The sequence below is a fragment of the Lontra canadensis genome, unplaced genomic scaffold (assembly GCF_010015895.1).
Source record: "Lontra canadensis isolate GAN:19392208 unplaced genomic scaffold, GSC_riverotter_1.0 scaffold41, whole genome shotgun sequence".
Classification (NCBI taxonomy): domain Eukaryota; kingdom Metazoa; phylum Chordata; class Mammalia; order Carnivora; family Mustelidae; genus Lontra; species Lontra canadensis.
Genome location: NW_022631035.1, coordinates 11,944,901 through 11,957,763, shown reverse-complemented (window position 1 = coordinate 11,957,763; position 12,863 = coordinate 11,944,901). Strand labels below are relative to the sequence as shown.

The 12,863-nt window shown below is 44.1% G+C and overlaps 1 protein-coding gene across 2 annotated transcripts in view; it reads left to right on the top strand.

Annotated features, from left to right (window-relative positions):
- Window positions 1-12,863, top strand: part of CEP112 (centrosomal protein 112) — a 406,944-nt gene that overhangs the window by 351,463 nt on the left and 42,618 nt on the right. The gene's annotated exons all lie outside the window — the stretch shown is intronic.

Below are 12,863 nucleotides of genomic sequence, written 5' to 3'. Positions count from 1 at the left end.
GCACCGAAAGAATTGTAGGCAAACTTAAAGTGTCCCATTCTTGTATCTGAAGAGTCTTACAATTTAAAGCATTAATTTCACTTAAGTGAAATTTCCCAGTCCCCTCCTCTGTCTCTGGGTCCGCATAGAAGTGATTTTGGAGATCACTTGTGCTGTGCATTCCACATGAAAACTATGTCACTAATCATTTTTCTGATCAGGAGAATTCAATTTTGCTTAGTAGTTCAGAAATCAGACTAGAAGATGGACTCTAAAAACACTATCACATGTGTGCTTTGTTGTTGATAACCAACTGCAATCCAAGCTTTAATAATGAAAAGGGAGTGGAAGAAACTTCAAAAGGTTGCATGATAAATGTTTTTGACAATGTGTCAGCTGAACATTAAGCAGGATCTTTGTAAATCCTCTCATTCTAAGTGGTTTAAACAGAAAGTTTGAAACTTCTTTCTTTGTAAGTATTGGCTCCAGATATCATAGTATCTTAGGGAAAAGAAAGAAGGAAGGAAGGAAGGGGGGGTAGGAAAAGGAAAGGAAAAGTAAAGAAAGGAAAAGAAAAAAGAAAAGGGAGGAAGGAAAGAAAAAGAAAAGGAAGGAAGGAAAGAAGGAAGAAAGGAAAGGAGGGAGGGAGGAAGGGAGGGAGGAAGGAAGAAAAAGAAAGAAAGAAAAAGAAAGGAGAGAAAGGGAATACTTTATGTGGCATATATAATTTCCATCCCTCTGGGAATGTGGGAAGGCCGGAAACAGGCTTACCTAAGAACTAAGGTAAGTCTTAGTCCACTAAGACATGGACCAAGACTCCACGTCTTGGGCCGCTTGGCTTTCATGGTGTAGGAACGCTCCAGTGTTTTGCTGGAACAATTGTCTTTATAACCTGATAGAAGCATGGACACAAACTAATAGACATGCCAAGTGGATACATTGGAGATGTATTGGAGAAAATCTCCCAAGTTTCCAGATTGTCACATAATGACAATGCTGTTGGTCCTCACGTGGGCAAAATGAAGTCTAGAACTAGGTAGTACAAAAGGAATGTGCGTGCATGTGTGTGTGTTTGCTCGTGGGGGTGTGTGTATGGGTGTGCACACGTGATACAGTGTTTCAGAGAGAAAATGTGTAAGACACAGGAAGTTCCTTGGTACATGAGTTCCCTAGGACTGCCATCACCAAGTATCAAAAATTAAATGGCTTAGGGGCGCCTGGGTGGCTCAGTGGGTTAAGCCGCTGCCTTCGGCTCAGGTCATGATCTCCGAGTCCTGGGATCGAGCCCCACATCAGGCTCTCTGCTCAGCAGGGAGCCTGCTTCCTCCTCTCTCTCTGCCTGCCTCTCTGCCTGCTTGTGATCTCTCTGTCAAATAAATAAATAAAATCTTAGAGGAAAAAAAAAATTAAATGGCTTAAACAACAGAAAGTTACCATCTCACAGTTCTAGAGACAAAATGGCTAAAATCAAGGTGTCAGCAGGGCCATGCCTCCCTCGTTCTTTACCTCCTGGTGTTTCCCAGCAATCTCCAAGGTCCTTTGCTCACAGATGGCTCTCTGTCCAATCTCTCCCTCCAGTGTCACATGGCCAACCTCTTCCCATGTTTCTCTTTGTATAAAAACACCAGCCCTGTGCTATGGTGAGTGCTGTGAAGTTTGTAAACGTGGAGATTCACAGACCTGTACCCCTGGGGGGAAAAAAAAATATATATATATATATATGTTTATAAAAAATAAAATTATAAAAAAAAAAAAAAAACAAAAAAAAACCTATATAAAATCTGGGAGATGCAAAGCAAATTATTGAAGGTGATTACTTTTGTGTGATGGAATTATAGATGGCTTTTTCTCTATTTGTGTGTGTTTTCCAATTTCCTAAAATAAATATTAACAACCTAAAAAAAAAAAAAACACCAGCCCTACTGGATTAAGGGCCTACTCTTGTCCAGTATGACTTCTTCTTAACTAATTCCATCTTCAAGGACCCCATTTCCAAATAAGGTCATGTTTTGAGGTTCTGAGGGTTAGGACTTCAACATGTCTTTTTGAGGGTGTGCAAGCCAACCCAGAATATGACATAATGCCCTTCTCCTGTGACACCATACTCTGATAGGCAAACCACTGGCATCATTACTACTATTGAATCTGTGACAGAAACTTTTTTCTTCCTGCCTTTTATTTATTTTTTTAAGACTTTATTTATTTGACAGACAGATTACAAGTAGGCAAGAGAGGCAGGCAGGGAGAGAGAGAGGAGGAAGCAGGCTTTTCGCGGAGCAGAGAGACCGATGTGGGGCTCGATCCCAGGACCCTGGGATCATGAACTGAGCTGAAAGCAGAGGCTTTAACCCACTGAGTCACCCAGGCGCCCCTCTTCCTGCCTTTTATACATTTTGATTCATTAAGTTGAAGACTAAGTATCTTAAGACCAAACCCAGATCATTTGGAGTCATTGAAAGCTTTTGGAAGGAAAGCATTAGCAGAGACAGTCAGAGGCATTCTAGATAAGATGAAGAAAGGAACAGAGAACAGAGGCCCACAGGACAGTGTGGGGGTGGGGTGGGGGGGGCATCTTGGTAGCAGCAAGTGGAGGCAGAGAGGCAGAAGAGCCCAGTGCTCAGGCAGCACCATTCCCTCCTTCTAGGTCTGGCTGACCTGGGGCCAGTTAATCTCTTTATGACTTTCTAGCTGGAAGCTTGGGCAATCTGTAGCAGCCTCAGCTCCCTCCCTCCCCGTGAGGCTTCTCTGAGAGTTATTGTGAAAAGAAGGGGAGTATTTAAGGCTCCTAACACAGGGCCTGACGTAGGAGCTAACATGTTAGCACAGCGTCTGACGTGTGGGAGCTGACATGGGAGCTTTGAGTTATTATGCTGCGCACAGTAAGCAAAACCGTGGAGGGATTCAGAACGAGGTAGATTGATGTTAACCTTGACAGGGTTAAGTGATGGTCAGGCATTTATGTTTCTGGAGATGGAGAATGACATAAAAAGATAGTCTTTGAAAAAAATTTGTCTCCCAAGGGTTACAGGGGGTCACAACCGGGAAAAATGCGGAATCCCAGTATGCAAAAATGAAGGCAGAAGTAAGAGTGCCTTCAAATAGAGTTTGAAGGATCTCGGGCAACTAACCAGGCCTGAGAATTGGAAGAGGGACGGCCCACAGGGGGCTGTGAGTTTAAACCCAGGTGGTGGCAGAAAGACGGTTGTATGGCTGATGGCAAGGACAGCAGGGAGGGAAGCTGGGGGTGGGAGGGGAAACACCCTGAGTCTGGTCTTAGACTTGATACATCTGAGATGACTGTGAGGCACCCATGCGTACACAGAGACAGTGGGAGACCCACACTAGGGGACATGGGAGATGTGTGTGGAGATGAACTAGGGCTCTCAGCAGGAAGGCCCTTGCTGGAGCTGGGGGCCACTGCCCGTGGGACAGGGGATGCTGGTGTCATGGTGCGTGCTCCAGCTCTAACACTCAACTCAAGATCTCGCTCCCCCAGACTGCTTCCTTCATGAGCTCGCTCTCTCTCTCTCTCTCTCTCTCTCGGCAGTGTGCGAGTGTGTGTGGTCATCACTCGTACTACCATTGAATCTGTGTCACACAGAGACTTATTTTCTCTCTTCCTTTCCATATGTTTTAATTCTGCCCTGTCCACCGTCCCCCTTGGTTAAGGACAGCACCCAGCCACCCCCCGGGAGCCCCGTAGCCATTCCTTCAACTGTCTTGTCTCCTAGCCCACATGTCCCTTCTTCAGTTTCAAAGGAGGAAGAAGTCAGGGTTTGTTGGAATGAATGCTGCAGGCCCAAGGGATCACGTGTGTGAAGGACTTGCCATTGTAAGAAAGTAAAAATGGAAATGAATGACTTATGGGTGCTCCCTCTTCCCTGAGCTTGTGCAGAAGAGGGGTGGTCTGCCAAATGTCAACACTTTTCACTCTTCTGCCCTCCTCCATGATCCTGAACCATTCTAGCTGTGGTTCTTGAACTTGATCCTCATCTCTACTACCCAAGATAAGAACCTGTGCTTTGGATTTCCTGAGTAGAAAGATACTGGCTTCTTGAAGAGGAGACATGGGTCAGGTCAGGTGGGTCTTTGTGTGACTCGGGAAACACCGATGAGGTGCGTCAGGAGAAGCCAGCTTCCCTAGGTCGTAGTCTTGGAATAGCATGATTTCTGTTCCTAAAACCCAGGTTAAGACCAGGAAACAGCAACATTTTTAAAAGTGCATTTTTAGGACTTTTGAAGGAAGTTCTTCAGGAATTTTAAAAGCCTGAAAATAGGCATGTACATGAGAGAGAATAAGTAAAAGCTTTCTTATTCTTGAGTGAAAACACTTCTTTTGTTTTTCATGCTGGCCACAATACTTTTGCCTTTCACATTGAATCAGTAGCATACTACGTACTATAGCAATGGCTCAATTCCAAGTGCAATTTCTCCTACATGTGGTTTGTTGCTACAAGGACTAGAAACTTTGCACCTGAAAGGAATCTTGCTTGATGTGAAGAGCAACATATGTATGGAGTTAACACCCCCCCCCCAAAGATCTCCCTTTTTCTTCATACCAGTACCACTAGACTGAATTATGAAGGTTAAAAAAAGAAAAAAAAAATGCTTGCTTGGAATGTGAAAAAAAAAATCAAAAACCTGACTGTAAGCCATTTTAAATATATATATATATATATATATATACACACACACACACACACACACACACACACACACACACATATACACACATACACTGTTGTGTTTTGAATACATTAGGGGCCTCTGCAGTGTCTGTGGTTCTGGTTTTCTTTAGATCTATAGTATGAGCCCGTTCTCTCATCACTGTAGAATCACTAATAAAACTTTCTTACGGTTTGTTATTCATCCTGGGTAGGTCTCAATGAAGAAATCACTTTGAAAGAAATCTTGACTGGCATTTCAGTTGAAGACTTGTTACTTTTGTTAGTAGATTTAGCCTATTAAAAAAATAATAATAAAATCCGACAGGAGCTATAGTGGCCTCTGTACATAGCCGGGGAGACCACCCAGGAAAAATGCGACTCTGCCATTGTGTCATCTTCCCTCCCACCCAGGGTCAGAGCTCCTCATCTGGGGGACAGGGCTTGGTGTTCCTGCTGTACCCTAGTTGCTCAAGATGTGCTTTTAAAAAAAAAGTCTATAAATCTGGCATAAAAATGGTGAGATTTTGTTACTTTTCTTTCATTTTTCCTTAGCTTTTAGTTAGCAATAGTAGAAAGAAAATCACCTGCTGTTTCTCTGTCCATTGACATGCCAAAGAAAACCGACTCGTCAGAAATACTGTCAGCACCGTTTGTAAACTGAATCAAAGTGGTGCTCCTTACACAGATGTGGGTGTTATTGAAAAGGCAGTTAAGATTTAAATGAGTGTCATGCCTCTTTCCCCTTCATAATTAGTGTCTCTTCTCTGTAGTCACAGATCAGGTGTCATTTCTGGTTGATAGATAAACCAATCAGGGGATGATGGTTTATATCAAGATTTTATAATCTTACTAGGTATTTTATGACACAAACTTTTAAGTCATCTTACATGTTTTGAATAGAAAATAGACCACTTCCATTAAAAAATAAACCTGGAATTTTACCGTCCGTAAATTATATCTTAATAAAAATATAAATAAGCCTTCCCTTTCTAGTTATCTTCTCCTTAGGCCAAAATATGAACATCACTCCTTGCATTCTTAACTTATATTTAAAATACACATGGAGAACTCCTTCTCTATCTTTCCTGCCCCTTGAATGATGAATGAATCATGTCTTCTCTGAAGTGAGATAGTAAATTCAAACCTCATGAAAGATATGGTGACTTCATGTTTTTTAAGTAAGAGAAGCTTAAAATATTTTTAGCCTTTTATTATGGAAACTTTCAAACATACACAAAAGTAGGGGGAGCAGTATGCCAGGCGGACTTCTTTTGGGCAGCTTCTTTGGTACAAATATTCTGATTTTTTGCTTATTAAACTCCCTGGCCGTGTAGCGCTTGCTGCTAACGAGGCCCTTTCTGCATTTCACCCACCAGAGGCTCATCTGCTTCCTCATTTCATGACCACAGAGCTAACCCAAAGTCTTCAAGATCAATGACTGTGAGGACCCCAATGTTGTATCTATACAGGGCAAAACTTAATCCATGATTTGATGGTCTACATATGCTTTAACCCAGTTTCTTCAAATAAAAGAACTCTACGCTATTCAAGATTCCCACTTCCCAGAGAACATGTAGAACATGGTCTAGGGGAGAGAACCAAGGAAAGGGTCCTTTTATCCTTTGCCCCTCAGTGTATGGCAGACTCAGAAAAATATGCCCATAGGCCTCATGATGCTTTCTGAAAATGTCAGACATAGGCATTTTCCCAAACCTTGGCAACACAGGATGAGGCAGAATATAAGTGTAAAATGCATGAAATGTCAAGTCAGTGAGAACTGGTCTGAAAACTCTTAAAAAGAAGGAAGGCATGCTCTTACAGTCTGCATAACAAAATGGTAAGTGCTCACTCTGCTGACAGTATTTCCAGAAGTGACTCAAGGGAGGGTAGCTTTTTCCTGTTGATTCTGTTCTGATTAGAAGGTGGTTTTCCAAATTTCTTGCAACAGAGGTTTCGGTAAAGATGGGGGGAGGCAGAGAGTTTGAGATGGCAGTCTCCGGTGAGAACCTGGAGGCCAGAAATTCTGGGTGACAAGCTGAAGACAAATTTGCTTGCCCAGACAGTCTACTGAGAAAGGATTGTAAGGTCATAGCTCTCGTGGGCCAGAGTGGATGCCCACACCCACCTCCATCTATGGAGCTGGCCAAGAGGTTGGCTAAGGACAAGGTGAGATCTCTAGAAAGACTTCTGGTCACACTAAAAGACTAAGTGTGAAAACCTCTGTCATATGCCTTGTATACTGGGAACATTCCGACATCTGTATAGCTAGCTAGCTCTCCATGCATGCACCCATCCATCCATCCATCCATCCAACCATCCATCTAAGCAATCTCTCCACCCACTGTGGGGCTCAAACTCATGACCCCAAGATCAAGAATCATACGCTCCTCTGACTGAGCCAGCCAGATGCCCCATTTCTTTTTTTATCATGATAGCACAATGTTTCTCCCTTCCAATGACTTTTTCCTTCATTAAATAACTTTTCAACCACTTTATAATTGAAATGAACTCTTTTGTTTCATTTCTTCATTATTAAGAGGCATATATGTGCCATCATTTCATGTTCGTTTAATTGATTCAGAACGGCCAGAGAAACTTTGGTTTTTAATAAGACTACAAATAGCGCCTGGGTGGCTCAGTGGGTTAAAGCCTCTGCCTTCGGCTCAGGTCATGATCCCTGGGTCCTAGGATCGAGCCCCAGGTCATGATCCCGGGGTCCTGGGATCGAGCCCTGCGTCAGGCTCTCTGCTCCGCGGAGAACCTGCTTCCTCCTCTCTCTCTGCCTGCCTCTCTGCCTACTTGTGATCTCTGTCTGTCAAATAAGTAAATAAAAAATCTTTAAAGAAAAAAATAAGACTACAAATAATTCCTTATTGCATGATTTTACAAATTGAGTGGTTTGCTTTGAATCTTGTTTATAAGTTTTATGAAAATAATATTGACTCTAGTTCCCTTTCTTTCCCCCAGACCAACAGCAAAGCTCTGGTACTGACACAGGTGCCATTTACTGGGCAATTAGCCACCAGCCCTTCTCCTCACCCCAGAAGTCCATTGACATGTATAATCCTTCAGACTTTAATTTGCCCTCATTATTTTCATATTTTAAACAAACAAATCAAATTATCTTATAACGTGCTCCCTTTTAAAGAGTGTGGCATACCCTCATTGTCCTGGCAAAGCTTATTATGTCATTTACATTTTTCTTCTGGAAAGTGTCATTCTTTCTTCCCAACCACCACAAAGCACTCTGAGAGTCAGCACAGTGTAGCTTCCTTCCTATAGCAAGCTGACTTATGTGGCACTTAAAGGCAGGCTTAATTAGAGAAAAGAACTGCCTTTTCAGTAATGATGCAAGTTAACACAGCAGAGCTGAGAGACGAGGAATGATTTTGCAGAATAAACAGTTTAACAGGGCAAGTTGGATTCCGTTTTCCATTTGTGACCCAGTGCTGGACATTCTGTCCTTCCAGTATCATGGGCTTTTCTCAGGAATAAACCAAAAGTTGTGATTTTGTGTGTGTGTGTGTGTATATCAAATGTCAGATCTGAAGGCTTTTGAATCAAGAAGCCACAACTTGAAAGAATGTTCTGATTGTGCTGATTGAGTAATTGTGGTCACTTTCACATTGTCCTTATGTCAGATTCTGAGGTTGGAACTCTAATGGCCTAATAATTCTTTAGAATCTGAGACCAGGAGCAGCTGCCAATATAAACTGTCATTTTCCTTTCATCTCAGTACATCTTAACTTTTTTGAGAGTGGTATATCATTTGGTTACTTTTCAATTATTTAAACTGATTTTTTTAACAGATAATAAAGTTATTTCTAGACATACTGCTTTCTCCGATTAACCTTAAAAAGATTATGTCTTACATCTACATCTTTAAACTACGAGCAAATTTGAAAAGTGGTACCTTTCTCAAAAGCAAATGCGATTTTGCTTCTGGTTTGATAAGACTGATAAAATATGGTTGACTTAGTCTTTTCCCTCTGTGGAGTGTGGAGAAAGGAGCAGATGTAATTCTGTGACCTGTCCTGTTAGAAACGCTTTCTGCTAGAGTCCTATAAGGCTAAATTCTCAGCCGCTCCCTGACCCCCAAGTTCTCACCGGCCCCCTTGGCCTCCTCTCCCTTTGCCTGGTCTTCCGTGGGGCAGGAAGTCAGGGTCTCGAACCACCTCTTTTCTTTTGACTTACATCTCCAAGAAAGTGCATCTTTCTTGGGGATCAAAGTGCAGACTTACATCTGCACCTAGTCTGAGACCCCTCTCTGCTGCTCAGAGCCTCCTCCTGGTGTGACTGGTCCCCTATGACGTCCCACCAGCACCTTAAACTCAACTTGTCAAAAACCAGCCTGCCCCCACTGCTCTGGCTCCTTGTCCCTTCAGTAGTTCATGGTGTCATATTCTGTGGTCATTCAGTGTCACAGCCTTGTGGTTATCTCTTAGTCCCTCTTTCCCTTGATGCCCCATTCTTGATTCCGCCCCACCCCACACCCCAGGTGCAAGCCCCTCCCATCACATCTGGCCTGCACTTTGGTGGCAGCCTACCTACTTCGGCCCTGGCTTCACTCCGTAGAATTAGTTCCTCACAGTTCAAGGGCAAAAAACACTGAGGCATGAACAGGGCCAAATACCGCCAGGGGATGAGCAGAAAATTGACTTCTGGCTTTGGTGTTTGGGAGGTAACAAGTGACTGTGATGAAAATGGACTCAGGAGCGTGGTGGGGACAGCTGGCAGGTGCGACGGGCTGCCAAGAGGGTAGAGAGGAGGACAGGCACGCTGCGTGTGGCTGCTCCCAGGGTCTACAACTGGAGGAGGAAGGAGACGAGGCAGGAGGCCAGGAACTATGTTTTGTTTAAGACAAGAAAGGTACACCTCTCCTTTATTTTCTTCTTTGAAATAAAAATTACAACTAGGAGTGCCTGGGTGGCTCAGTCAGTTGAGCATCAGACTCTTGGTTTCGGCTCAGGTCATGATCTCAGATTCCTGGGATCGAGCCCTGTGTCGGGCTCCACCCTCAGCAGGAAGTCCGCTTGAGGATTCTCTCTCCCTCTCCCTCTACCCCTCCCACCCGCATGCGTGCCCACGAGCATGTGTGCGCATGCGCTTTCTCTCTCTCAAATAAATCTTAAAAAAAAATAAAATAAAGATTAAAAAATAAAACTAAAAAAAAATAAAGGAAGTGTTGTATTTTTTTATTAAGGCAGAAACCAGACAATATATCACCACAAGTAACAATAATGTCATACACATACATATATGTGCCTAGATACAGATATTCGGAAGGTATAGTTGTACATTTTGTGTTTCAAGAAACATAATAACCTTTAGTTTCATGTGCTACATTAAGGACGTTTAGAAACCCTGGTGACCGAAGTACATCTCCTCAGGAGTTCGTTCAGATATTTATTAGCTCCTTCCATGAACACGAATTCAGGGTCAAGTGTGTGCCAGGTGTCAAGCTGGCCTGGCACTAGGTTTGCAGACCTGAAGGGGAGAGAGCCCCAAGCTCCTGTGGCCATCCGTCCTGAGTGGACCCGGACGCTGACTCTCTGAAGCCCCAGATGGATAGCAGCCCAGAGGAGTCCACCTCAGCTCTCAGGACTGACGTCCTCAAGCCGAGCAGGTGCAGCAGCTTCCAGGCAAAGAAAAGGGAAAACAGGTTCAGAGGGAGAAAGAGGCAGCGCGAGTAGCAAAACGTACAGAACATGAAGTTGGTGTTTTAAAATTCCAGTCTGGTGCCTGAGTACCAGCCACGGGGACCTGAGCAGGCTGCGGAACCTCAATGACCCTCAGTTCTGTGCTCTCTAATGCAGAGGAAGCAACACCTACCGTCCAGGGCTGCAGTGAGGGTTAAAAATAAACCCCACTCCGTCCCTGATTGCTGCCGGGGTTACCCGATGCTGGCCAGAGCAACAGCGGGGCGCTGCGGCTTCAAGGGGCTCAGCCTGGCCAGAGCCAGAAGACAGAGGTCCCTGCGAGCCAGGCCCAAGAGCTTAAGCTGTATCTCAGGGATGCTGGAGTCCTGTTTGAGTATTTCTGTGGGGTATGGACGTAATTAGATTTTGGTTTAAGAAGATCCCGCTGACAGCAGGATGAGGGCGGATGGGAGAGCAGGAAAGACCGGGAACAAAACATGCAAACATTCTTCCCACTCCAGTAATCCTTCCTCTCCCCAATGATGCCATCAGAGAAGCGGATGCGATCCTATCTGTTGGTAGCTACCAAAAAAAGAAACGGCGACTTGATCAGCAAACACAGGAACAGTTGCATTCGCAGACCGCAATAACAGAAGTGTAAACAAGGACACCTTCCAGCTCGTGGGCAGACTTGGTTGAACTGGAGGTTTTTAATCAGATATAATATCAAGGAGTCCGTAAAGCTTTTAACCTCATCCTCAAACCCTTTTACTTTTTAAATGAGAGGCTCTTGGCCTGGGGTTCATCTCTGGATGGGCATAGTTTTTCCATGTTGAAAGTGACCATAAAACATTGATGAGATGCTGCCTGGATCTAGAACTCCAGAAGAGGTGAGGAACCACTGTGGATGTCTGTGTGCAGAAAAGACTGGCGTCGCTTTGAAAAAATCCTGAATGGACACTGACTGGGACATTTCGGTCTGAACTTCAGACTCTTGTGCCTAGCTGCAACCTCACGTCTTTGCTTGGATGCGTCATGGGCATTCCAGACTTACCGTAACGCATCCTAGGCTGGACAGATGTTCTCCCCCTACCCTTCCCTTACGTTCTCCGACTGCCTCCTCCTACCTGCTCGAGCCAAAATCCTGCAGATCTTTTTAATTTCCATGCTCTGCATCCACCCTTTGGGGATGTCACTCTATCTTCAAACCCCCAACTGCTACCACCCACCACCCTGGTCCAGTTCCCCATCGTCCTTCCCCAATGTTTCAGTGACCTCCACCCTGCCTACCTGCTTCTGCCCTTACCCCTTTTCCATCTGTTCCTCACAGCAACCGAAGCTACACTTGCCCACACCTTCCAACAACTTTTCCTTCTACCTCTGAATAAAATCTGAGGTTCTTATTTGCCCTCCAAAGCTTTGCATGACCTGATGTGACTTGGCACCTATGATGTCCCTGACGGTGTGAGTCCCCCGGTGTCCCTCTCCACGCTGACCTGAACACCCCCACCTCAGGGCCTTTGCACATACAGTGTCCCCTGCTTGGAAGGCTCTGCCTGCAGATATCTGTGACTTGCTCTCTCTCCTCCTTCCAATATTTGCTCAAGTCTTCCTGGGCCATCCATTTTTAAGATTGCAGTACCTTCCCTGGCCCCATTCAAGAATATCCTCCTGCCCTGATTTATTTCTCTTCTCCACTTATCACTAATATATTACACGTATTTGCTTATTGCCTACCCCCCCCCAATGTAATATAAGCTCCATGAGAACAGGGAATTTTTTGTTGTCTGGTTTCTTTTGCTCTTCTATCTAGAGTGCCTATCACAGTTCTTGACACCCAGCCAGAAGTCCTTTGTCTTGATTGAATTTTGTTTTGAGAATTTATTTGGCACCTTTGCAGTTACCATGCTATGTGTCCTTCTCACTTATAACTTTCTGTATATCATATCAATATTATGTCAGATTATTTGAATGCATTCTGTTTCTTTTCGAATTCACCTCTTAAAATAGTAATGGAGGCAATGATGCTTATCGATCTCACGGTTCCTAAATTCCCCATGTTAACCTGAATTCTGTTTCCAGCAGCCACTTGGCCACTGAAAGAGCTCCCCTCCATACACTTCTTATAGGCTCCTCAAACTCCACACCATCCTTCATGACTTAATAAAGAGATTCCTTTAAGGTTACTATTTTATGATTGGGAAACCCATCCTGTTGGTCCGCCATTACAATTCCTCAGCTGTCACAACACTTTTCAGAGTGCCCTGTACCCTGCAGGTGGACTGAGAGCTACTTTCATTAGCGATGGCTTTATGCTTTGCTGTGTGCTTGTGGCTCTGTGCTGGGAATAGCAGAGACATTTTTCTAAACAGAACTGACACCTGCTAACATGTCTGTCTTCTGTTTGGAAACTGTTACGCTAGTAATTCCTAAAGCAGAAAACACCTGGGTGTGACCTTAAGAGGCTGGTTTTGTTTGCCTGAGCTCTGGGCACTAGCAGTAAGGACTCAAGCCGAGGTTTTCATGGCAGTTCAAGGGGTAAAACTTGATTAAGTTAAAAAATGCAATTTTTTAACGT